The sequence below is a fragment of the Epinephelus fuscoguttatus genome, linkage group LG5 (genome assembly GCF_011397635.1).
Source record: "Epinephelus fuscoguttatus linkage group LG5, E.fuscoguttatus.final_Chr_v1".
Taxonomy (NCBI): domain Eukaryota; kingdom Metazoa; phylum Chordata; class Actinopteri; order Perciformes; family Serranidae; genus Epinephelus; species Epinephelus fuscoguttatus.
In genome coordinates, this window is record NC_064756.1 from 45,250,857 (window position 1) to 45,275,985 (window position 25,129).

Sequence of the window (25,129 nt, forward strand, 5' to 3'; positions counted from 1 at the left end):
ATTCCATGCTTATACCAAATTAAAGTTTGGTGCTGTAGAGCAGTTCACTCATTCTCTTGGACAGAAAAAGAAATCCAAGAATGTTTCTTTCAAAAGTGACTTTTTGGCCAAAATTGTGAACGTCAAAAACTGCGCAGCACCTTTGATACCGAGATTTAAATTTGTGTATGTTCCATGAACGAATGGGACAGCCACAATCCAATTTACAAGAAGTGTGGATTTTCAACAGTGTAACTCAAGAAATGTAACACCTTAGAGGAAAGTATATGAAAATTACACACATCATGATATCTAGCAATGATATAACACTAATTATACAACAGTTAGTTCCGGCCCTGCAATCTGATTGGTTGAGAGACAGTAAAACCGTGACGATATTGGAGTACAACATCACGGTTATTTCACTGTGTATGTATCACTCGACCTCACAGCTGATTACAATCAACAATCAAATCAAAACTGACAGTTAGCGTCAGTTAGGTCAGCAGTTGCGTTGTAGGCTAATTAATTCATCCACTGTCAAACAGCCAAAAATATTGATTTATTTCCTAAAATAAGTTTTGAACTGAACTATGAATGGTCATCAGAGGAAGATGAGGGAGAGGAGAAGCTGAATCCATCTGAGCACACATCCAGGTTTGTCAGTGTTTCATCAGCGGAGCTCAATGACTTGGAGAAAAGCAACATACTGTCAGATCAGAAGGCAGAGTCGGCTGTGCCCGTGAAGCGACAGTCCACCATGCAGTCACCAGAGACTTATTTCACCGGCTGCACAATTAATGGAAACGTGCAGATAAATGTGTATAAAGAGTAAGTGCCTGGCGGACCATGTCTGCGTTACATAGCAACAGTGACAGCGGAGTCCTGAGGGAACTATTTTTGTTGGCAGAAGACAAATAAAATGCCTAAATTATCTATTTTGTCCTCATTTTTCAACATTTCTTAATTAGCCTTGCTTATTTAACTGTTGAACTGTTGTATAAAAGCAATATCACACTCAAGCTCATGATGTTGTACTGTGATATCGTCACGGCTGTGATTCGGTCGTAGGCACGAGGCCGCAGGCCACCATCATTCACTATGACCTCAATAATAAGCAAAGTAGAGTCACCACTTTCTAGACAATGTCAGCAATAACCGAAAATTTATAAGCTTCAGGGAAAAAATCATGGTATAGTCGTTTTACTGGATTGCATTAGATTACACAGGTGTACACAAAGTGGCCAGTGACTGTATGTATGGGACCAGGCTACAAATAGGGGCAGGCTACTATTTGAAGGAGGCTTTCAATTTAAAAAAAAAAAAAAAAAAAAAAAAAAAAATCACAGCCAAATTTGAAAATACAAATACTGTATTTTTTTTTTTAATTTAAACAGCAGAAATATTTATGTAAACCTGCCTAAAGAAAGTACTGTATTATTTATAGTAACGTTTACATTAACAGTAAAAATAGTTTTTGGTGTTTTTGTAAATCACCAATATTTACTATTTACCACACCACAGTGTACTAGTTGTCCTGCCTTGAAACAGTGAATCATCTCATCCTCTGTCCCATCTGCAGCCACCGTGATGCCACACACCTTACAAGACAACATGCCACAAATTAATTTTAAAACTAGGCTACATTCGTAATAATGACTTTTTATCTCACAATTTTGATTAGGAGTAGCAATTTCTTTTTTTTCCATTTCTGGCGAAAATGGGCTTCCATAGATAAAGATGGTTACACACCCTAAGCAGGCGTCATATACCAGCTGTTTCCACTTGCCACACAATAAATAGAACATAAGTCTTTAAGCTGCTTAATATTTTCTCCATCAGCTATCATTCTAAACAAGACTGTTGCCATACATATAACATGAATCTACCTACACATTATTTACATATTTAACAATGTCAAACACAACACAGAAGACCCAAAGCAACCACATTGACTACATCTCCCAGAAAGCACAGCGCTCTGGGAGCATGCGCGAAGCAGTCTCGAGACGGCAGCGCAGACATGTGAAGACTTTGACTTTGATCATTTTGTCGATAGCACCGTAGGCTCGCTGCGAACAACACTTGACTCTGTAGCTCCTCTTAAAAAGAAGTTAAAAAAGCAAAGAAAGTTCGCTCCTTGGTATAACTCTCAAACTCGTAAGTTAAAACAAATATCACGAAAATTTGAAAGGAACTGGCGATTAACCAAACTGGACGAATCTCATTTAATCTGGACAGACAGTCTCAAAACTTATAAGAGGGGCCTCCGCAATGCCAGAGCAAACTATTACTCAGCATTAATAGAAGACAATAAGAACAACCCCAGGTTTCTTTTCAGCACTGTAGCCAGGCTGACTGAGAGTCAGAGCTCTATTGAGCCTTGTATTCCTTTAGCCCTTAGCAGTAATGATTTTATGAGCTTTTTTAATGACAAAATTCTAACTATTAGAAGCAAAATTCAAGACCTCCTGTCCTCAGATAGTACCTATCTAACACAGCTGTAAAACCTAATATATATTTAGATTACTTCTCCCCAATTTCTCTTCAAGAATTGACCGCAGTGATTTCTTCATCTAAATCATCAACGTGTCTCTTAAACCCCATCCCAACTAGGCTACTTAAGGAGGTCTTTCCTTCAGTTAACACTCATATATTAGATATGATCAATATATCCTTATTAACAGGCTATGTACCACAGTCTTTTAAGGTAGCTCTAATTAAACCTCTACTAAAAAAGCCCACCCTGGATCCAGAGGTGTTAGCCAACTATAGACCAATATCTAATCTTCCCTTTATGTCAAAGATCCTTGAGAAAGTAGTCGCAGACCAGCTGTGTGATTTTCTCCATGATAATAATCTATTTGAGGAATTTCAGTCAGGATTTAGAGTGCATCATAGCACTGAGACAGCACTAGTCAAAATTACAAATGACCTTCTGATTGTTTCAGACAAAGGACTTGTCTCTGTACTTGTTTTATTAGATCTTAGTGCAGCGTTTGACACTATTGACCATCAAATTCTACTGCTGAGACTGGGACACTTAATTGGCCTAAAAGGTTCTGCACTGAGCTGGTTTAAATCTTATTTATCTGATCGTTTTCAGTTTGTTGACGTTCATAATAAATCATCCTCACGTACCAAAGTTTGTTTTGGAGTTCCGCAAGGTTCTGTGCTCGGACCAATCCTATTTACTCTATATATGCTTCCTTTAGGTAACATCATTAGAAATCACTCTATAAATTTCCATTGTTATGCCGATGATACTCAGTTGTATTTATCGATGAAGCCAGAAGAAACTAATCAATTAACTAAACTCCATAACTGCCTTAAAGACATAAAAACTTGGATGAGCACCAATTTCCTGATGTTAAATTCAGACAAAACTGAAGTTATTGTTCTTGGCCCCAAACAACTCAGAGACTCTTTATCTGATGACATAGTTTCTCTAGATGACATTGCTCTGGCCTCTAGCACTACCATAAGAAACCTCGGAGTGATATTTGATCAAGATTTGTCTTTTAATCCTCAATTAAAACAAACCTCACAGACTACATTTTTTCATCTGCGGAATATTGCAAAAATTAGGCCTATCCTGACCCGAAAAGATGCAGAAAAATTGTTCCACGCTTTTGTTACCTCTAGTCTGGATTACGGTAACTCTCTATTATCAGGTAGCTCTAGTAAGTCTTTAAAAACTCTCCAGCTAATTCAGAATGCAGCAGCACGTGTACTAACAGGAACTAAGAAACGTGATCATATTTCTCCTGTTTTAGCTTCTCTGCACTGGCTCCCTGTAAAATCCAGAATTGAATTTAAAATCCTACTGTTAACTTATAAAGCTCTAAATGGTCAAGCTCCGTCATATCTTAGAGACCTCATAGTGCCTTATTATCCCACCAGAACACTGCGCTCTGAGAACGCAGGGTTACTCGTGGTCTCTAAAGTCTCCAAAAGTAGATCAGGAGCCAGAGCCTTTAGCTATCAGGCTCCTCTCCTGTGGAATCATCTTCCTGTTACGGTCCGGGAGGCAGACACCGTCTCCACATTTAAGACTAGACTTAAGACTTTCCTCTTTGATAAAGCTTATAGTTAGGGCTGGCTCAGGCTTGCCCTGTACCAGCCCTTAGTTAGGCTGACTTAGGCCTAGTCTGCCGGAGGACCCCCCTATAATACACCGGGCACCTTTTCTCCTTCTCCTTCTCTCTCTCTCTCTCTCTCTCTCTCTCGTATTCTATTACTGCATCTTGCTAACTCGGCCATTCTGGATGTCACTAACCTGGCTTCTTCTCCGGAGCCTTTGTGCTCCACTGGCTCTCAGATTAACTCATATCGCAATGGTGCCTGGACAGCGTGACGTGTGTGGTTGTGTTGCTGCCGTGGTCCCGCCAGATGCCTCCTGCTGCTGCTGCCATCATTAGCCATTAGTCAGACTTCTACTGTTATTATACACATGACTATTGTCACACATGTATACTGCCAGATATTAATACATACTTTCAACATATTGTACCACAGTAGCCAGAGCTATAACTATAATATTATTACTTTCAACAATGTTGTTGTAAGCTACTGTCAGTACCTGCATCTCTCTCTCTCTCTCTCTCTCTCTGTGTCTCATTGTGTCATATGGATTACCGTTAATTTGTTATGCTGATCTGTTCTGTACGGCATCTATTGCACGTCTGTCCGTCCTGGAAGAGGGATCCCTCCTCAGTTGCTCTTCCTGAGGTTTCTACCGTTTTTTTTTCCCTGTTAAAGGGTTTTTTTGGGGGAGTTTTTCCTTATCCGCTGCGAGGGTCATAAGGACAGAGGGATGTCGTATGCTGTAAAGCCCTGTGAGGCAAATTGTGATTTGTGATATTGGGCTTTATAAATAAAATTGATTGACTGATTGAAGACACGGCCTGTGTTTACAATGAACGTCTTGAAAACGAACCCCGTTTTTCGTTTGGGGGTTCCCGGTCTCGACCGATTCACGTCTCCATAAACGTTCAAATCAAACATATAATGTACTAACCGCATAGTCACAGATTTCACACTTACTACCAATGTGCAATACACCTCCCAACCGCTAAAGTGGCGCTGTGGCGCAGTAGAAAGCCGGTGCACTCATTCATTGAAGGACGAAGACGGAGTGAAGAAAATTTCAAGACATCCCGAGATAAAATGCACGTTTATTGAGCAATAACAGATATACAAACACACGGCAACCCCCGTACACATGCACGTGCACAAAGCACAATACAATGCTCTACAACAGACCACGGAGTCAAACATTAGTCCACATTTGCTCAGCGAGTGTTCAACCACCGACATGTCTCGGCTAACATCGACCACCGAGAATGCTCCAGGGAGTTAGCCGAGTGCTAACCGAGTGAGATGCGCTACACACACATTAGAGGCTGAACGCTATAACGCTAATAAACCACAAATTATAGGTTACCTAAAGCACGTCGGGATAGCATGGTGAACGTCAACACACAACCATTTATTAATAATTCAGCCTTAACAACTGTGTGACACAAAATCAGTGCTTTGGTTATAAATAATGTCGGGCTCGGTTCGGGTTCGAACAGAAATATGCGGCCGTGCCGCACTCTGACACACATTATCAGTTTATAAAAAAACCCGGACGCCCCGGATGCCCCGGACGGGACGTGAAAAGTGGACATGTCTGGGCAAAAGAGGACGTTTGGTCAGCCTAATGCCATTAACGTTACCTAACACAAAGAGAAATGTTAACGGCTCGTTTCTCCTCTAACACGCCACATACCTGTGTTCCACCACGGCTCAGTTGTCCAGGTACTGGGCAGTCATGACACCAACGAAAGAGGAAATTACTGGACCTGGAGACGGTAAGCCGTTATCTTGCGTTTGTCAGCTGCTCTCATGTTCCCTCCTTTTGTGAAGGTCTTGTTGCCGTCCTCTGCATACCAGGCGTCATATGCTCTGCGGCGTATTCCCCCGACATTTGTTCGGAATATTTCAAAACGTCTAGCTTTAAATGAACACTGAAGTTGCGTCTTGTCGCCATCTTATCTGTTTACAATCAGCTGAGAGTGCGCAACTGCACATGTGCGGTCTCTTGTTTTTATGACGGTAGCGTCAGGAGCAGCCAAAGATCACCTGGTGGCAAGATAGTTATCTACCAGTGTTGATATTAACAAAAGAATATTGGTCATGGCCGAAATAAAGATAAAGATAGATAGATTATGTACAGTTCATGTGTTCAAGGTGTTCTGACTCTTTAAAAGTTGACATGGTGTCTCTAGCTCAAAGTATGAGGGACAAGAAGAGGTTGAAAGTCGATGAGTTCTGAAGAGGATTTGAAGATTTTCCAATTTACTTCCATTCACACTAATTAGAATGCCACCAGAGCGCCACCTATTGGCCGATTTGCACCGAATTTTGCACAAACTCTCATCGGGCCATGGAACACAATCAGCAAAAGTGTTGTGGTAATCCGACTGTATTTGCTCAAGATATGAAAGACTGTTTTGAAAACAATATGCAGGAATTTGTTGTTTTATATTTTTTGGGCGTTTTTTGGACGATCAAAATTCTTTTAATAACTTTTTGTCAGGAGGGTCCACAGATGCTTCATGCAAAGTTTGGTGCAAATCGGTCAAATCGCCTCGGAGGAGTTCGAAAAAGTACGTTTTTCATTTGTGGAGATTTAGCGAATGGAAAGTTACCGCGAAAGTGGGCGTGGCTTACATCACACAATTCAGCTGAATTCAGAGAACACGTAAATAGAAGGTTTAACAATGTGCGACATATTATGTGGGAGTTATTAGCCAAAAACGCTTTTGCATTGAAAATAACGGCACCTGCTGGTCATTTTTGGTGTGTGAGTTACAGGGGCCAATCTATACCACCCCTATCAATTTTATTTCCATGAGTGTTATGGTGTTGGCACAGTGTCAAATATTAAATTAGACCGCCACCAGAGCGCCACCTAGTGGCGGATCGGTAAGTCCTTCATCAGATATCCTCAGGAGGGCATTGACAATAATTATACCAAGTTTCGTGTTATTCCGCCCAACCGATGTTGAGATATAAAATACTTAAATTTAAAGAGTGCCACCTTGTGGTCATCACCCGAAACTTTGCACAGACCCTCAGGGGCTCATGGGGAAGTGGTAACCTGAGTTTCATGTCATTCGGATACACCAATGTGGAGATATGCAGCACTTCCTCTTTAGAACGAAATCTGCAGGAAGTTGTTTTTTAATAACTTAAGTATTCTTTGCAATATCAAAATTCTTTTAATAAACGTTTTGTTGGGAGGGTCCACAGATGCTGTGTGCAAAGTTTCGTGCCAATTGGTGAAATTGCCTGGGAGGAGTTCGAAAAAGTAGGTTTGCAACATTTTGCGAATTTGTGAAAAAAACGGTAGGCGGAAATGGGCGTGGCTTATACCACATGTGACGACCCTGCTTGGCTACGTTGGTTGGTAGTTCATGCTATGTTGATGATGTAATTGATGACATGATGTGTTGTCTTTTCCCCGAGGTCATCAGCTGATTGTCTTGATCACGAGCACCTGGGCCCGGTGCGTGGACAGATATAAGCGGTGCGGGCTGACGCCGCACTCTCTCTCTCTCCCGACTCTTCGCCAGCGCCTGTACTTTTGTTTGGCTTTTTTGTTTATTTAGGTTATCTCCACAACATCACACCTCGCATGCTCCACACATCCACATGTACACTACTGATCACACTGACTACCACATCCCACACCTGCATTATGTTTATTTACGTTGCTTTATTTAAATAAATATACTTTTGTACTTGAGTTTGCGCTGTGTCTCTCCGCTTTTGTCATTGCCTGCGAGCCGGGTTATGACAAAATGGGGGCTCGTCCATCACACGCAATTTGGTTACATATGAGTAGTTTTTTAATGTTTGGTTTCTAGATGCACGTTTGGTTTTGGTTTGATTTTTGGGTCAGGATTGTGTGTTATAGTAAATTGTGCTCTAGTAGGTATTTCGTAAACGTGTATGTGACTTGATCGGGCTGAAGGAGTTTCCTTCAGGCTTTTGTAATTTGATTCCTGTTGCCGGCTCTGGCGTAAATTTGTTGCTAGGTGACGATCGTTTGTACAACTTGGAGAGTTCACTGTGCGTTTGGCTGACTGATCGGGGTGAGTATGGTGTTTGATGTGGAGGCTTTTTGCGTATTTTAGCGTTGACAGAGTTTGTGTGCGCTTACCTCAGGCTTGGCGAGGGAGAGATTGTATCCCAGGGCCAGTCTCTTTGTTTATGCCGGTGTCAGGTGGCCAGGTGGCAGGGATAGTTCCTCAGCGTGTGTGGGTGAGTGACGGTGCGGCAATCCCCTTGTAGGCTTAGCGGCGTTCCCCTTTGGTTGCGTTGCGTGTGGGTGTTAGTGCTGTGGCGACATAGCGGCTGAAGCTTTTGTCTTGGGAGCATGGCCGTGGCTTCGAGAGGGTTGCTAGCTTGCTAGTCGCTCCCCCGTGCCAGCGGTCTCTAGTGCGTAAATACCCACCGCTGCTCGCTGCATGAAGACTAGGGGGGAGTTTAGTTAGGCGGGTTGATCATTAGATAGCGGGGAATCTCCAAACCAGGATCCTCTTTGTGCGCACGGAATACTTCACTGTCCTCCTGAGCCTGTCCGGGCGTAAAGTTGTCTGTCTTGTTTTTGTGTCTGGTCCTAGAGGTAAGTGGAAATGGCTGAATTTGATGCGTTCATTGCGGCTCCGTCAGAGGAGGCATTGGAGAGGTGTACAAAAGAGCAGTTAATTAAACGGGCTGATCATTATTCGGTGGATGTGGGGGATAGGAAACTTAAAGGGGAGATTAAAGTGGCTTTGAAAGTAAAGCTCGTAGAGCTGGGAATTTTTAGATCTATTCCTGTGCCTTTGGCGCCACCTGCTGTTTCCTTGCCTGTCCAGGCGCAGGGGCTGACTTTTGAACAGCAAAAGGAGCTGCTCTTGCTACAGATGGAACATGATAAAATTAAGTTTGAGATGGAAGCTAAAAAACAACTTGAGCTGGAGGTGATCCGCCAGCAAACAGAAAAAGTGAAGCTGGAGCTGGGTTATCGTCAGTCTCTGGGTAAGGGTGATAAAGGGCCTGAGGGACAGACGCATCCCTTTGATATAAATAATCTGCGGCTGGTACCACTTTTTAATGAGAAGGATCCTGACTCATTTTTTGTATTGTTTGAGCGCGTTTCTGTAGCGAGGGGTTGGTCTGATGCGGACTGTGCTTTGCTGCTTCCGTGCGTCCTCAGCGGCAAAGCGCAGGGGGCGTATTCGTTGTTGAGTGCGGCTGATAGCACTAGTTATGCCAAAATAAAATCTGCAGTGCTTAAGGCATATGAGCTCGTACCTGAGGCATATCACCAGCGTGTGGCCAAACATATGTTGAATTTGGCCGTGATCTAACTGCACATTTTAAACGTTGGTTGTCTGCACTTGAGGTTACCACTTTTGATGATTTGTGTGAGTTGATTATTTTAGAGCAGTTTAAAAACATGTTGCCTGGTCGGATTGCTACATATGTTATCGAACAGAAGGTTACTTCTGCGGCTGATGCGGCTGTGTCAGCAGATGAGTATGTGCTGCTCCATAAGGGTGATTTCAGAGATCACACACCCAGCCGCGATGATGTTGGCTGGGGTGGGAGCAGTCGCGGTGCTGCAGTGGCTGATCAGAGGCGTTCTGGGAAGCCTGGTTCAGTTCAATTTGAACCCAACTCACGAAATAGTTTTGACAGCAGTGACATTTGTAATTACTGTCATGAGAAGGGCCATTGGAAGGCCGATTGTCCAGTGTTGCGGTCTAAGCATAGAGGAGGAAACTCTAATGTTAAGCCTGCAGCAGCTGTTGCACCTGTAGTTACTGATGGTGTTTCTGAGCTGGTTTCTGATGTGGTTTCTCCTGTCTGTGATACGGATGTTTTGGAGGCATATGCTCCTTTTATTAGGACTGGGTTTGTGTCACTGGTGGGTAGCGATGTTAAAGTCCCAGTTACCATCTTGAGAGATACAGGGGCCTTTGACTCCTTTATGGTCGAGTCAGTGCTGCCTTTGTGCGCCGAGACTGACAGTGGTGACTTTGTCCTCAGTCGTGGGATTGGGATGACTGTTTTACCCGTTCCTTTGCATAAAGTGTTGCTTGATTGTGAGCTGGTGCAGGGTGAAGTAGCTGTGGGGGTGCGGCCGGCATTGCCTATTGAGGGGGTTCATTTTATTTTGGGCAACGGTCTGGCTGGTAAGAGAGTTTGGGCTGACATCCCTCCCTCACCTGCTGTTACCCCCTGTCCGATTGATGATGTTTCTGATGTGAGCTCCAGTGAGGTGCCTGATGCGCTGCCAGCCTGTGTGATTACGTGCGCAACGGGTAAGGCTGAGCCGGAGTTATCTGGCGGGAAGCTTGGTGGCACTGATTTCGAGGCTCCGTCTTTGTCCGATTTTCCACTGTCTGCGTCACAAGGTGAGCTGTTGCAGGAGCAGTCTGATGATTCCTCTCTTAAAGACAACACATCATGTCATCAATTACATCATCAACATAGCATGAACTACCAACCAACGCAGCCAAGCAGGGTCGTCACACACAAGATTCAGCTCAATTCACTGAACGCGTGGATATGAGGTTTTTGAATGTGCGACAAAGTATTATGGGAGTTATGAGCCAAAACGCACTTTCCTTAATAATAGCGCCACCTTGTGGTGGAAATTCAGGACAACAATATATTATAAAATTTTTCGCCAGGTGTGACTTATATTCCAAGTTTGGTGAGTTTTGGGGTATGTTCAGGCAGTGAAAAATGCGATCATATGGGCAGAAGAAAAAAAAAAATTTAAAGCTGCAAGCAGCGTTGGGCGGGACCTCGCACTCGTGCCCGTTTCGGCCCCCACCTTAAGTCGTCATTGTGAATTATTTAACAAACATCAGAAAATCCTTACAGAGCTGAACGTTTTGATGTTTGAATGCTTTCTGTAGCTGTAGGTATGTACAAGTGATGTCACATTATGCAAATTAGATGAGTGAATTTCTTCCCATCAGATTCCTGTTCATTTATTTTGAGGAAGACATGACAAAAACAGCACAAAACAAAAGAAATCTACTGTGTAAATATGTTCAAAATTTTGTTTTACTGAGATGTATGAAATCCAATATGGCCACGGCCTAGTGACGCCACAATATGCAAATTAGATGAGTTAATTTACTCCCATGACAAACTTTGGGTCATGATGAATAGTTTTCTCATTTACAGTATGCCTTTATCTGTCACCACTTTCAAGCCACAGTCTTTTGAAATGTTGAAATGAAAATGGAATATTTTCCTCAATAAACTCTGGCACCTAAAGGGTTAAAATGGCGATTGTGCCCCTGTCATGTCTGAATGTAAGATTTAGACACACACACACACACACACACACACACACACACACACACACACACACGTTTCTGTGAGTTTGTGTGTGACAGCGGTTGCCATGGTGATGAAGTAGGTGCACCTGGCAGAAGAGCAGAGAGAGACAGACAGAACACAGAGAGACCTGTTTTAGTGGAGATTTAACTCCTCGAACAAGTTCTTCCCATTCCCAAACTGTTGGTCCAATCATGAAAATAATGTGATGATGAGAGAGATAAAGTTATACAGAAGATCTGTTTAGTAGCAGTTGAGCTGGCATGTGTGCGTCTTTAAAAGCCGATACAATAAAAGGTGTAGGAGGAGATTTTTTTTAAGAGCATGTTTGAAATCTTACTTTGAAAGGTCAAATAGCTCACTCACTTACTGTGATTTGTAAGTCACACCAGGGAGGCTTTGTAAAACACACCAGTTTTGGTTTGATATTTCTACGACATTCCTACGGGCTGCAGTGGCCAGTTTAGTGCACCTAGGTGGCGCTAGAGAGCCCATTTTGGCACTTTAATGTGTATTTTCTGTTTCAAATGAAGTTTCTGCTGCTGTAATCTGTCCTTTAAAGATTGTGAGACACACAGACAGAGAGAGCCATGTGTGCGTGTCTGTGGGTGCAGCCGTTGTCATGGCAATTAATGACTTGCCTGCACCTGAGGTGCACACACACAGAGCTCATGAGAGCAGATCAGCGAAGGCTGTTTAATATGGGTTTTAACTCCTCGAACAAGTTCTTCCCATACCCAAACCGTTGGTCCAATCAAGAAAATAAAGTGAACGCACGTGTCGTGTTTTATATTTCTACAGTCAAAAATGTGGTCACCGGAGCGAGTTTAAAATGTGTTGCACCCCAGCTGTTTCCGGAAATTTCTCCTCTGAGTTTACATGGGAGTGAATGAGAAAAAAATCGGCGCTCCCTTCGCTTTGGAGCCACTCAGCAAAAATGTGTACATGTGCGAGATTCCATGTCAACATATCTGAGAGCAGGACAAATTTTCCTACGTTTTGTGGTATAAATTGTGTCTGTACAGTGAAAACTGTGGCCACTGTGTAGAAAAAGCCCAAAGATTGGTCTCTTTCTCCCCCCTGCTGCCATTCATTTCCTATGGGACAGCTTTTGAAGATCGTCAGGACGTTTTTCTGACATCTCACCTTTTGGAGGCCATAAAATCCAAACTAATCGAGTAATGAAAAAGTTATAAATAAGATCTGATTAGAAGGAGTTGATCTGTCATCTGTGCAAGTTTGAAGCCGATAGGATAAATGGTGTATGACAAGAAGATTTTTTAGGAAAGGCAGAAATCTTACTTTGAAAGGGCAAATAGCTCACTTCCTGTTGGATTTAGGTCAGGGGTCAGCGCGTGATTTTTAGGTCTTCATGAGACGAACACGGCAGTTTTGGTTTCATGTTTCTACAACGGTCCTACAGGCCGTAGCGGCCATTTTTGTGTACCAAGGTGGCGCTAGAGAGCCCATTTTGGCACTTTAGGGGTTAATTTCATGATTTTCTAAAATTTTTCATGGGTTCTGATGTGCGTGCCAATTTTGGTTTGAGCATTTGAGTTTTTGAGCATATTTAGGGGTCAAATTCCAGTTCAAAGAGGCGGCGGGAGAAAGAAAGAATAAACGCACCAAAAACAATAGGGTCCCCGCCTTTGGCGAGGACTGCTCTGTGAGCAGTCCTCTACCTCTAGGCTCAGTCCCTAATAAATAATCGGGAGAAAAACAATAGGGACCTCGCAGTTCTCCTGCTCGGGCCCTAATTAAAGCTGCAAGCAGCTGTGATCAGGCCCTTGCTCCCCCATGTAACCGCGGGGGCCTGAGGCACGTGGGGGCTGTGGCGCAAAGTGAGAAGGGAGAAAAAACCTGGCAGGAGCGAAAAAAACGCAATGTTTCGTTCATCCACCAGGTGGCGCTACGAGCGTAACCACATGTGGGCAGGTGCTTTCAGGGGTGGACCGTCATCACGCATGTGAAGTTTCGAGCAAATCTGACAATGTCAATGTATAATATGGCATTTCCTGTTTCCACAAGGGGGCGGCATGAGCGTAACCAGATGTGGGCAGGTGCGTTCAGGGGTGGACCGTCATCACACATGTGAAGTTTCGAGCAAATCGGACAATGTCAATGTATAATAGGGCATTTCCTGTTTCCACAAGGGGGCGGCATGAGCGAAACCAGATGTGGGCAGGTGCGTTCAGGGGTGGACTGTCTTCACACGTGAAATTTCGAGCAAATCGGACAATACATTAAGGATTTATATCAAGTTGATGTTCCGTGGCGAAGGATGAAAAGTTGCTACTGCCGCAGCCTGCAACATGACAGGACACGTGTGTCACTGTGGAGATTCATCAATTTGATCGTCATGTGGCCACAAAATGGAGTTGATCAGGTCAGGAGGTTGAGGTTGACGTTTGTCAGTGTAAAAGATGACATTTCCTGTTTCTACAAGGCGGCGCCATGAGCAAGATTGCCTACAAGAATATGGAGGCATTGAGGGTGGGGCTCTTATCATGTACAGAAATTTTGAAGAAGTTTGGATGAAGTATGTGGGAGAGAGAGCTGCTTGAATATGCATGGTGATGGATCAAAAATGGCAGCACCATAGCAGCCACGCCCTTTGACCTACAGACATGCAGAGCACAACTTTTGATCAGCATGGTGTCTGGATGATCTGTAAAAAAATTTAAGTCGATTGGATGAAATCCCTAGGACTAGTTCGTTAAAATACAACATGTGAAAATCACGCCAAGTCAAAATCAAAATGGCCGACTTCCTGTTTGGAGTAGACCATTGGTGCCAGAGACTTTTATGTGCATCTGGACAACATACACATGTGTACCAAATTTCATGTTGCTACTCAAAAAAAAAAATCCTATGAGGAGGGTTTTTTGAAAATTTCGAGGGGGCACTATAGAGGCATTTTGTGCCCCTTATGGGTAACGCCCCTATCAGATACAAGAGCTCGCCATTCTTGACCTGTGTATCAATTTTCATGAGGATATGAAGTCACTGAAGCCATCAAAAAGCCAAACGTATTTGTTGCAAACCCTCTGCAGCACGCATAGACACTAATGATATGTCACGTTTGTGCACATCAAATATAGACCACAGCACTGAAATTTCAACTTAATCCAAAGATAAATGTCTGGTAAGAAGTACTTTCTTTCACCAGTAGGTGGCGCTATGACTATCATGGAATATTGTCATATAAATGTGTTCAGGGTGGGGACAAATATGAATCATGTCAAGTTTGGTGGACAACGGACCATTTACTCCAAATTTATAGCAATTTCCTGTTTCATGGCGAGACATCAAAATTAAACCCTCTGCAGCACATGTAAACACTAATGATGTGTCACGTTTGTGAACATCAAATATAGACCAGAGCACTGAAATTTCAGATTAATCCAAAGATAAATATCTGATAAGAAGTACTTCCTTTCGACACTAGGTGGCACTATGATTATCAGGAAATATGGTAATGAGAATGTGTTCAGGGCGGGACTAATATGAATCATGTGAAGTTTGGTGGAGATTGGACCATTTATGCCAGAGCTACAGCAATTTCGTTTTTCATGGCGAGACCTCAAGATTCATCGCTCAGCAGCGGGCGCGCCATTCAACATTGGGCAAATCCTGTGACACTGGACACCAGAGCTATAAGACTGGTTAACAAGGTTGAATTAACTTTAAAACACTACAGTTAATGTATAGAGCACGTTGTAAAACACTTCCAGACTGTATCCAAGGGTTATTCACAAAGAGGACAAGCACTTATCCACTGAGGGGAAATTTCACTTTTGAAAGGAAATGGGCAAGAACTAATATGAAAAGTAGATGTGTGTGTCAGTGTATGGAGTGTTATGGAATGATTGTGACACTGAATTGAAAGAAAGCAAAGAATATGGGTACATTTAAGAAATTATTTAAAACATTAGAAAGTTATGTAAGAAGTGAATATGGGGATTTGTGAATTGTTGAATTTAGGTCTCTGGATATATGGCAGCCATCAACTATCTTGGATGACATATGCAGATATCTGCTCATACAGATGAGCCAAAATGGGCAGTGCATGGAAGAGGAAGTATCCTCTGGCTACACAGATCAGCCTTAAATACTGGCCATTGCCCCCAGACGTTTAATGTCGTCAGATCGATAGCTGATGGGTTCTGAGATTCTAGCATGACTAACTCACATGCCAATCAGCTTGCTCTGCTTACCTCAGCAAATGTTGTTCACTGCACACAGCTGTTTTGCAGGCAGAATTTGCGCTTTTAAAATTTGTTCCCACATTATTGGCATTATTCTACATACTGTGTATTGTGTGGAAGTGTACAGAGATGTCATTATCTGTATCTGTTCAACAAAATCATCTGTCTCTGTATTTCTATTTGAACAAAAGACCAGAAGCACTCTCCTACCCTCAGGTCAGAGATATAGGTCACTGGCCTTCAAGACCAAGAGAGCCATGACAAGCTTTGTGCCCTCATCCATTAGACTGATGAATAGTTAGTTTTGGTATGTATGTATGTATGTATGTATGTATGTATGTATATGCTTGTAGGTGTGTTGGTGTTTCTTCCTTTTTAACATTTGTACTTATTCATTTGTTCTTAACTGACTCTGTATGTTTTAATATGCACTGTCGCTTTCCCCAAATGAAGTTCGTAACGGAAAAATAAAGTTCTCTGAGCTGCGTTGAGATGAGTTGAGTTGAGATGAGTTTTATACCACAAGTCACACTGAATTGGACAAATGTTGTATTTCCTGACCTAATATTCATTGGCAATGCAATTGCTGTGCCTTCAAAGCATCAATTTGATTTCACATTCGCATATACAGTACAGGCCAAAAGTTTGGACACACCTTCTCATTCAATGCGTTTTCTTTATTTTCATGACTATTTACATTGTAGATTCTCACTGAAGGCATCAAAACTACGAATGAACACGTGGAGTTATGTACTTAACAAAAAAAGGTGAAATAACTGAAAACATGTTTTATATTCTAGTTTCTTCAAAATAGCCACCCTTTGCTCTGATTACTGCTTTGCACACTCTTGGCATTCTCTCCATGAGCTTCAAGAGGTAGTCACCTGAAATGTTTTCCAACAGTCTTGAGAGGTGTTTAGCACTTGTTGACCCCTTTGCCTTCACTCTGCGGTCCAGCTCACCCCAAACCATCTCGATTGGGTTCAGGTCCGGTGACTGTGGAGGCCAGATCATCTGCCACAGCACTCCATCACTCTCCTTCTTGGTCAAATAGCCCTTACACAGCCTGGAGGTGTGTTTGGAGTCATTGTCCTGTTGAAAAATAAATTGGATGGAATGGCATGTCGCTGCAGGATGCTGTGGTAGCCATGCTGGTTCAGTGTGCCTTCAATTTTGAATAAATCCCCAACAGTGTCACCAGCAAAACACCCCCACACCATCACACCTCCTCCTCCATGCTTCACAGTGGGAACCAGGCATGTGGAATCCATCCGTTCACCTTTTCTGCGTCTCACAAAGACACGGCGGTTGGAACCAAAGATCTCAAATTTGGACTCATCAGACCAAAGCACAGATTTCCACTGGTCTAATGTCCATTCCTTGTGTTTCTTGGCCCAAACAAATCTCTTCTGCTTATTGCCTCTCCTTAGCAGTGCTTTCCTAGCAGCTATTTGACCATGAAGGCCTGATTCGCGCAGTCTCCTCTTAACAGTTGTTCTAGAGATGGGTCTGCTGCTAGAACTCTGTGTGGCATTCATCTGGTCTCTGATCTGAGCTGCTGTTAACTTGCGATTTCTGAGGCTGGTGACTCGGATGAACTTATCCTCAGAAGCAGAGGTGACTCTTGGTCTTCCTTTCCTGGGTCGGTCCTCATGTGTGCCAGTTTCGTTGTAGCGCTTGATGGTTTTTGCGACTCCACTTGGGGACACATTTCAAGTTTTTGCAATTTTCCGGACTGACTGACCTTCATTTCTTAAAGTAATGATGGCCACTCGTTTTTCTTTAGTTAGCTGATTGGTTCTTGCCATAATATGAATTTTAACAGTTGTCCAATAGGGCTGTTGGCTGTGTATTAACCTGACTTCTGCACAACACAACTGATGGTCCCAACCCCATTGATAAAGCAAGAAATTCCACAAATTAACCCTGATAAGGCACACCTGTGAAGTGGAAACCATTTCAGGTGACTACCTCTTGAAGCTCATGGAGAGAATGCCAAGAGTGTGCAAAGCAGTAATCAGAGCAAAGGGTGGCTATTTTGAAGAAACTAGAATATAAAACATGTTTTCAGTTATTTCACCTTTTTTTGTTAAGTACATAACTCCACGTGTTCATTCGTAGTTTTGATGCCTTCAGTGAGAATCTACAATGTAAATAGTCATGAAAATAAAGAAAACGCATTGAATGAGAAGGTGTGTCCAAACTTTTGGCCTGTACTGTATTTAATTATGACTTATATTTCCACATCCTAATACAGTTATTGTCATCTCACTGCTGCTGTCTCTCTCACCTTTTCATTTTATTTTTAACTAAGCTTAATGAACTGTCTGAACCCCACCAATATGGAATGCCATTTAAGTCAATATTAAATAAAAAATAAATAAATATGGTTATGAAATAAATCCTGAAATAAATAAATGAGGCGATAAATACCTTAATACACAGAAACATAAATATCTCAGTGAGTCAATATTGTTCAATAAATAAATAGGTTTTTTTATTTAATTCAAGTATGTTTTTCAACAACATTTATTTATTTTGAGGAGACAGGCACTGAGGTCATCCAGCTTATTTTCCAATGGCTATACAATGGCTAGCAGGATGCTAGCTCTGTTGATGCCCATCTTCTCCATCTTTTTCTCTATGTTTACTGATGCTAATGTTTGAAAACGTCGACCTGGCCAGCTAGCTAAAAGTCAGCAGGGAGAGAGTTACAAACTAGTGAGATGATTTCCTCATCCTGATGAGTGACTTGCAGCCACACCCCACCACCATTCAACAGCAACCACAAAAAGCACTGTCACTGATTGCAAAATAGACATAAGAGTTTAAATGTAGCCCAAATTTAGTAGTGTTGACGGGGAGGCGACTGGAAATGCCACACACTGAGAATGTTGCAGAGGAACGTTTCAGCAGTGTGAACTGGCTGGTCTGAGCTCAACTAAAGCTGCCTGATGGTGTCACCTGCAACTCAGCTAGTCAAATCGCTGGCGGCAGGTTTTATAACATAACGCATATTACTTTTTTCTACAGCCAATCAGCTTGTAGTGAAGTCTGCTGGGCAAGTCAAAATGACCGCAGACGGCAGTTTGGGTCATAGCAGATCAGTCATGACATGGGCTAAGGGTTATAAGGCCCACAGTGGTGTCATACACTCCCAAAGGGGTACTTAACACTGACCTCTGGAAACCACACTGCTGTGGAGGCGACACACCCATCTCTGTCTACACTCACTAAAAAGACAAAGAAACTGATGCAGAACTGGACTTTCTCCATTTTGTTACTCTGTATTGTCAGCCAAAAAAAATATTGCAATTCCACTCACATGAAAGCTTATTTCTGGCACAGAACTTTGTACTTTATGTTTTATATTTTCGGTTTATGTGGAATAAATTAGAGCAGAAATGGATTGTTAGCATAAGCAGAAAAAGACACTATGGCTGATTAAAAATGGTTCCACCTACAAAAACATAATGTCACAGACTACTGTAGTTCTTTTTCTCTGGGTGCTTTTTTAAGTGTGGGAAGTTGGGATACGCTGTAGTTACCAGTGACGCTGGACAGTTTTCATGGTTTACAGAATATCAATCAATCAATTTTATTTATAAAGCCCAATATCACAAATAACAATTTGCCTCAGAGGGCTTTACAGCATATGACACCCCTCAGTCCTTTGGACCCTCACAGCAGATAAGGGAAAAACTCCCCAAAAAACCCCTTTAACCCTTTATACCCCCTTTATGGATATAAAGAATTGCAATTTGTCCTATATGGGTAAAAAAAGGATTTGGTAGATTTTGTCCCTGAATATTTTAATTAGAAAAGTGAGTGATTTTAATCATTTACATAAGCATTGGTTATGCAATGCTTTTTAGTTGTGTCTACAGAACTGTTTAATGTTCATTGTGGTCCATATATTTGGGAATAAAAATTAATTTTTGACTTTGGGATGTGTGTGTATATAATACGGCTATTAATTGCGATTAATTGCTGAATTTCAATAGTTCTCAATCTCAAGAGTTCAGTCCACTGAGTCAGTTTTTTGTTTTCCTGACTATGCTTCACAGTTCAGTCTTAGTCCAGTTTTTAATCACCAAAAGAAAATACAACTCAGAACTTTGCTCTGAGTTTTACCATGGATCCCTACAAAACAAATAAGGAATTCAAAATACAAAATAGCCACTCTATTCACAGTTGAATGACAGGAAATTATTTATAATATATACACCTGGTACTCATGGTACCTCTGACCAGTCAGTCAGTCAGTCAATTAGTCAGCTGGCGTAGCAGCGTCAAACTTAAGTCTTTCAAGACTGCAACTCCTGGAGAAACTCTGACAGGGAAATACAAATTCACAGCAATGATCCTCCTACTGAAACCGGCTTGCGTTCCATGAGTGGACTAAACAACACAGACTTACATGGTGTTCTGCTGCCGAGGGTAAAACATACTTTTTTCACTGACAAACAGCAGTGGTGGCTTTGACAGACAGTAATAGTTTTTTCTCCGCAGGTGCATATTACTTTTGACTTGTCAAGTGAACCTCTTGGGAGTTTTTGAAAGTGAAATGAGCCATTCAAAAAGTGCAGTGGTGTCTTATTTTCCACCACTGCTGCAGCAGAAACCAGAGAACCACTGCAATGGCATGACAAGGATAAGAATAAGAATAAGAATACTTTATTGTCACCATTAACATTGTCAGACAATATCACTGTGAAAATCTGTTTAGCAGCTCCAATTTGGCAGTAGTACAAACAAAATAGTAAAAATAAAAATAATGTGTCAGGACATGCGGAGGGACAAAAATAGCAGCACGAGATAAATGTAATTTTTAAAAAATCGTTATGATTAGACTTTAAGCGCATTGCTACTAAAACCTTAACACTGATGGCCCTAGTATATAATAAAGCCACGAGTCGAACTGTACTTCTATGAAAAAGTAATAAGCATCAATTTTGAATTATAATGATCATTTGTTTTTGATCTCTTATCAATGTATTTAATGTAGCTGATTTTTCACTGATGCGCATGTTTCAAACATGAAACATAAAAAACAAAGAAAATGACTACACAAATAAATCCTGCAGCTTTAACTCTCACTGCCTGCAGATGGTGCAAGTGTTGAAATCACAGCAACCTTTGCATTGTTTTCACAATAGCTGACGCATACGCATCCACATCCACATCCACAGGTCAACTACTGCTGCTGTTACTTTCCTATCCTATGGGGGGCAAAGATTAGCATGTATAGAATGCTTTGACAATAAACAAATACGCCCACCCCTATTGTGGAAAGTGTGCAACCTGCTGAAGTTGTTTGCCACTGAACAGAAAATCCAGACATTCCCTTTGACGAACTCCAGAGTGCCCTTGTCTTCTCTTCCCTGGGCCTGTTCATTCGTCAGTGCAAACAGAAGATAAAGCATTTAACAAACAGGTCAAGTTAACTAACCAATAGGTCTGACGGGATGTTTTCCTTACTGCAGTTTTCACTAAGCATGTCCTCTTAAATCTGCTTTTCAATCCCAACAATCAAGATTCACTGGACCACAGATAATTTGTTACTTGTGCAGATCTAAACAGGACATGTAAAGGTTCTTTGTTCTTCAAAAAAAAGACAGCCATTTGGGACTCATCTCCTCAAGATCATTGTCACACCTGAGTGAGAGAACAGTCGTCAAACTTGATTGAACAGTACTTTCACAGTGACATGTGACTCAGTGATGTCACCAGGCAAACTGTAGGAGAAGTTCTGCTCTTTTCTCTCTCTGTTCTCTTTCTCCTGAGCCGCTGACCCGTTCAGACTCCTGCTCTTGCCCCTGCACCATCGCAGGGAGCACTTGCTCTACAGACTCTTGCTGCTCTTTCTCTTGAGCTGCTGACTGGCTCTTGCTCCTAAGACTCTCTCTCTTTGTTTGTTTGTTTTTGGGTTTTTTTGTTTTTTTTTTTTAAATTAAAGATTATTTTTATGGGCTTTTTGCCTTTATTGACAGGACAGAGAGTGAAATGGGGAGACAGGGAGAGGGTGGGGACTGACATGCAGCAAAGGGCCGCGAGCCGGATTCGAACCCACAGCCGCTGCAGCAAGGCGATGCCTCTGTACATAGGGCGCTGGCACTATCCACTATGCTACCGACACGCCTTCTAAGACTCTCTTGCCATTGCTCACAGCAGGAGCAAAACCTGGAGACCAGATAAGTTAGTGTGCCAAACACAAGGTTTGCAACTAACTTTCAAGCAATAAGGAGAACCACGTTGAGTTAGCACCCCAATGTCTAACTCTGCAAGGACCCAGAGCAACCGGCTTCCTCGGATCTGCACCTTCAGAACATGGACACAGAACAGACTGCACCTGGAACCACAGCTCTTTCTGGCCTTCCTCTGCCGGCTAACAACAGTAACACGCCATAAAGCAACTCTTCCCTCATCCATTCAAGGATTGGTAATGTAACAACTGGGCATAGCATGACTACAGTCGTACAGGCTAAGCAAGACTGTTTAACTTTGTCAATTGTGCTTTAATGCTGTTTAATGAGCTATTGTTGTGATTGCATGCAGTTAGGTTATTGGTTAATTAAACATCAGTTTAAGATCCTCTGTACTAACCCACACTCTTTGCAACACAAATCGCATACACATAGTCAATCATGAATTGGCTTTCAACATAGCTACACTCAAAGAGGCAACTTGAAGTTCCCAATTCTTTTGATGATCACACGGTCAAGCAGACGTCCCCTGATCTGAAGCCAGCTTTGATTTGGCCATCATGTAGTTCTCTGTTGTCAGACATTTTGTTTCTCTCTCTCTCTCTCTCTCTCTCTCTCTCTCTCTCGCACACACACACACACACACACACACACACACACACACACACACTTATACACACCCATGCTTGTATAGAGTTACATAGTTAGAAGTTGTGTGGTTTTTTTGCTTTGCTTTCTTTATGAATAAATATATTTGGAATTATATCTGTTGTCTGTTTAATATTGCACAAGAGTGAATGAATAGTCAACCTCTGCTATGTCAAGAATTCTGAAATCCTTCAGCCTTTACTATTAATATGGTAATTTTGGTTATGGTTATTTATTTAATTATTACTCAGAACTCCAAATTGATAGTTTGGTGTGCCCCATGTGGTGATTTAATGTAAATTATGTCACATTACACATTATTTAACATTATTAACAATTACTATTAATAATCATTAATTATTTTACGAGAGCCATTTTCATACTTTAATTGGAGACATGTTACAAGGCCAGGCTCACGTTAAGGCTTAGTCCCAACAATGGTCTCCCTCAGTGAGGCATACATTCCAACAATATGTAAGATATGTATACATTTTCAAGAACTCTACAGTGATCCATTAAAGTGAAACACGAGATCTGTTGGTCACAAGACACCATTTCACCTGTGTTCTTTGCTCAAGAGAAGAAACAGTATTCCCAACTTTGACTGCATGGCCCTGCAAAGTAAAAGTTCTTGTTGGGTGCCGGGAAACCCTGGTGTTCCATCTCTCACGTTGCCGGAAAATGTGTTTAACTCTCAAAGGCACGGTGGTTCACTGGTTTTAATAACCCAGGAAACACAAATCCTATTTCAGAGCAAGTTGATGTTGGTTTTTAAGAGTGAGAGATTGGGGCTGACGAATATACCACAGAATGACTTACACTGTGTGCTATTAGATTTTCTGAGCTCCTTGTAGTGTTTATGTTTACTTTGGACTTAAATAGAAGTTGAAAAATAAATCAAGGAAAAAGACCTGAAAGTGTTTTCTTTAAGAGAGAATGACAAAAAGGACTTAGTCAGTAGCAAAGTACTGATTATTATTTGGAGGCATTAGGGTTGCCACCTCACACACCAATATGTGTATATATAAGTACATACATGTATATAATCACATACACCAATACCTATACATGTAAGTCTGTGAAAGCAAGCTATATTATTGGCTCCTCACTGTGGTCTCATAATTGATGAACTGGATTTGAGCTGAGCCTGCCAACTGGACCAAAGATGACAGCTCAGTTGTCCTCTCCTCAGGGTGCAGTGACCACTGAATTTAACTCATCTGTGTTTTAAATTATCCTTTTCACCTTGATCTCACCTGAAGTGGCTTAAAAGGTTTCTGCCCTTGTACTACAAAGAGGCAGTTCCACTTTTTGGAGTGGACCAGTGGTAGGGGAGTGTGTTTACAAATGAAAATCATAACCCCATACTAATAAATTATAAAACATAAATACGTGATAAAAAAGAACTGGGGGCGTGGTTACTAAACAACCAGCAAATCTCTATTTTTCTTCTCCCTCCACAATATTTCGTTTGGTATGTCTGCCCTTTAACAGGGAGTGGAATCCATTTTCTTTGCAACTTTAATTCACTGAAGACTCATGTCATTTCCACTTTTAATTTAACAAATGAGGACTCTTGACCAAGCTAATAGCTTTTCCATAATTCAATCTGCGACATCAACCATCAAAGTCCCTTTGCATTACTATGTCCGGGGCTAACGTGAGGCGCCTCCAAGGGGGGATGGAAGTCCAGTTGCAGCTTCCATTCATTTTCAGGGCCCTCGCAGTAAACAAATATGAAAGAGCTCACTTCAGCTGGCCATCCAGTGACAAAGAGCTGTATGGCTGTTGCTGCACTGATTCTGGGCCATATGGTTAATTAAAAGCATAAAAGGAGCTGGTATTAAGACTGCAACTAGGAAGGAAAAGAAAGACAGAGAGAGAAAGAGAGGGAGGGAGGAAGTCATGTGGAGGACACGTCCTTCAACGTCACATTTATTATTTTACAACAGCCCTTGGAAAAGCGGCAGCCTCGGGCCTGTGTCGAACACACAGCACTAATGACAACCACTGGGGAAACTCAGTGAACATTGGAGAGCGGCCATCACCATGGAACCAAGGACTTTTTTTTTCACCTGTTCCTATTCCCTATACTCTATGTGTGCCACACTGATCATGTAGGTTTATCAAATAATCTTAGGTGTCAGTTGTCAGTTGTGCAAGTATTGGTGTAAGCACATAAATTTGGTCAGAAAGTTGGAGTCTCCCACAACAAAGTCAGTTGTTCATGCTTTGAACATACATTCAAGAAGACATGACACAGTTCATGTTATCCTGGGAATCAACTAAAATGAATGAATTCTGGGTAAGCAGATATTGGCAAATGGACTGTCATAGTTCAAATCTCAAGACATACACTATTAGAGAAACAATAAAGGTTTAACTGGCTCAAATATAAGTGGAAGGCGGTTATTGTGAGGGTCAAGATTCTGGTGCTAATGATGTGTACCTCTGAAAAGTATATGCTATGAAATCACTAAGGGCCTAGATTAAACAGGAGGTGGATAAAGACAGAAAGAAAAAAGCTTCAATTAAAAAGTATGAGTGACTGCCCACAACAAAAGATGAAACCCAAGACATGGGGAAGGCACCACATGCTATTTATTTTCTAAAGTGAATGGAGTCACCAGGGAGGAGCTGGAGAGCAGGGAGCCAGGAAGGGAAAAGTTCACTTCGCTGAGTCACTCA

The 25,129-nt window shown here is 41.9% G+C and overlaps 1 protein-coding gene across 7 annotated transcripts in view; it reads right to left on the minus strand.

Annotated features, from left to right (window-relative positions):
* Positions 1-25,129, minus strand: part of bcas3 (BCAS3 microtubule associated cell migration factor) — a 937,438-nt gene that overhangs the window by 591,386 nt on the left and 320,923 nt on the right. The window lies entirely within an intron of this gene.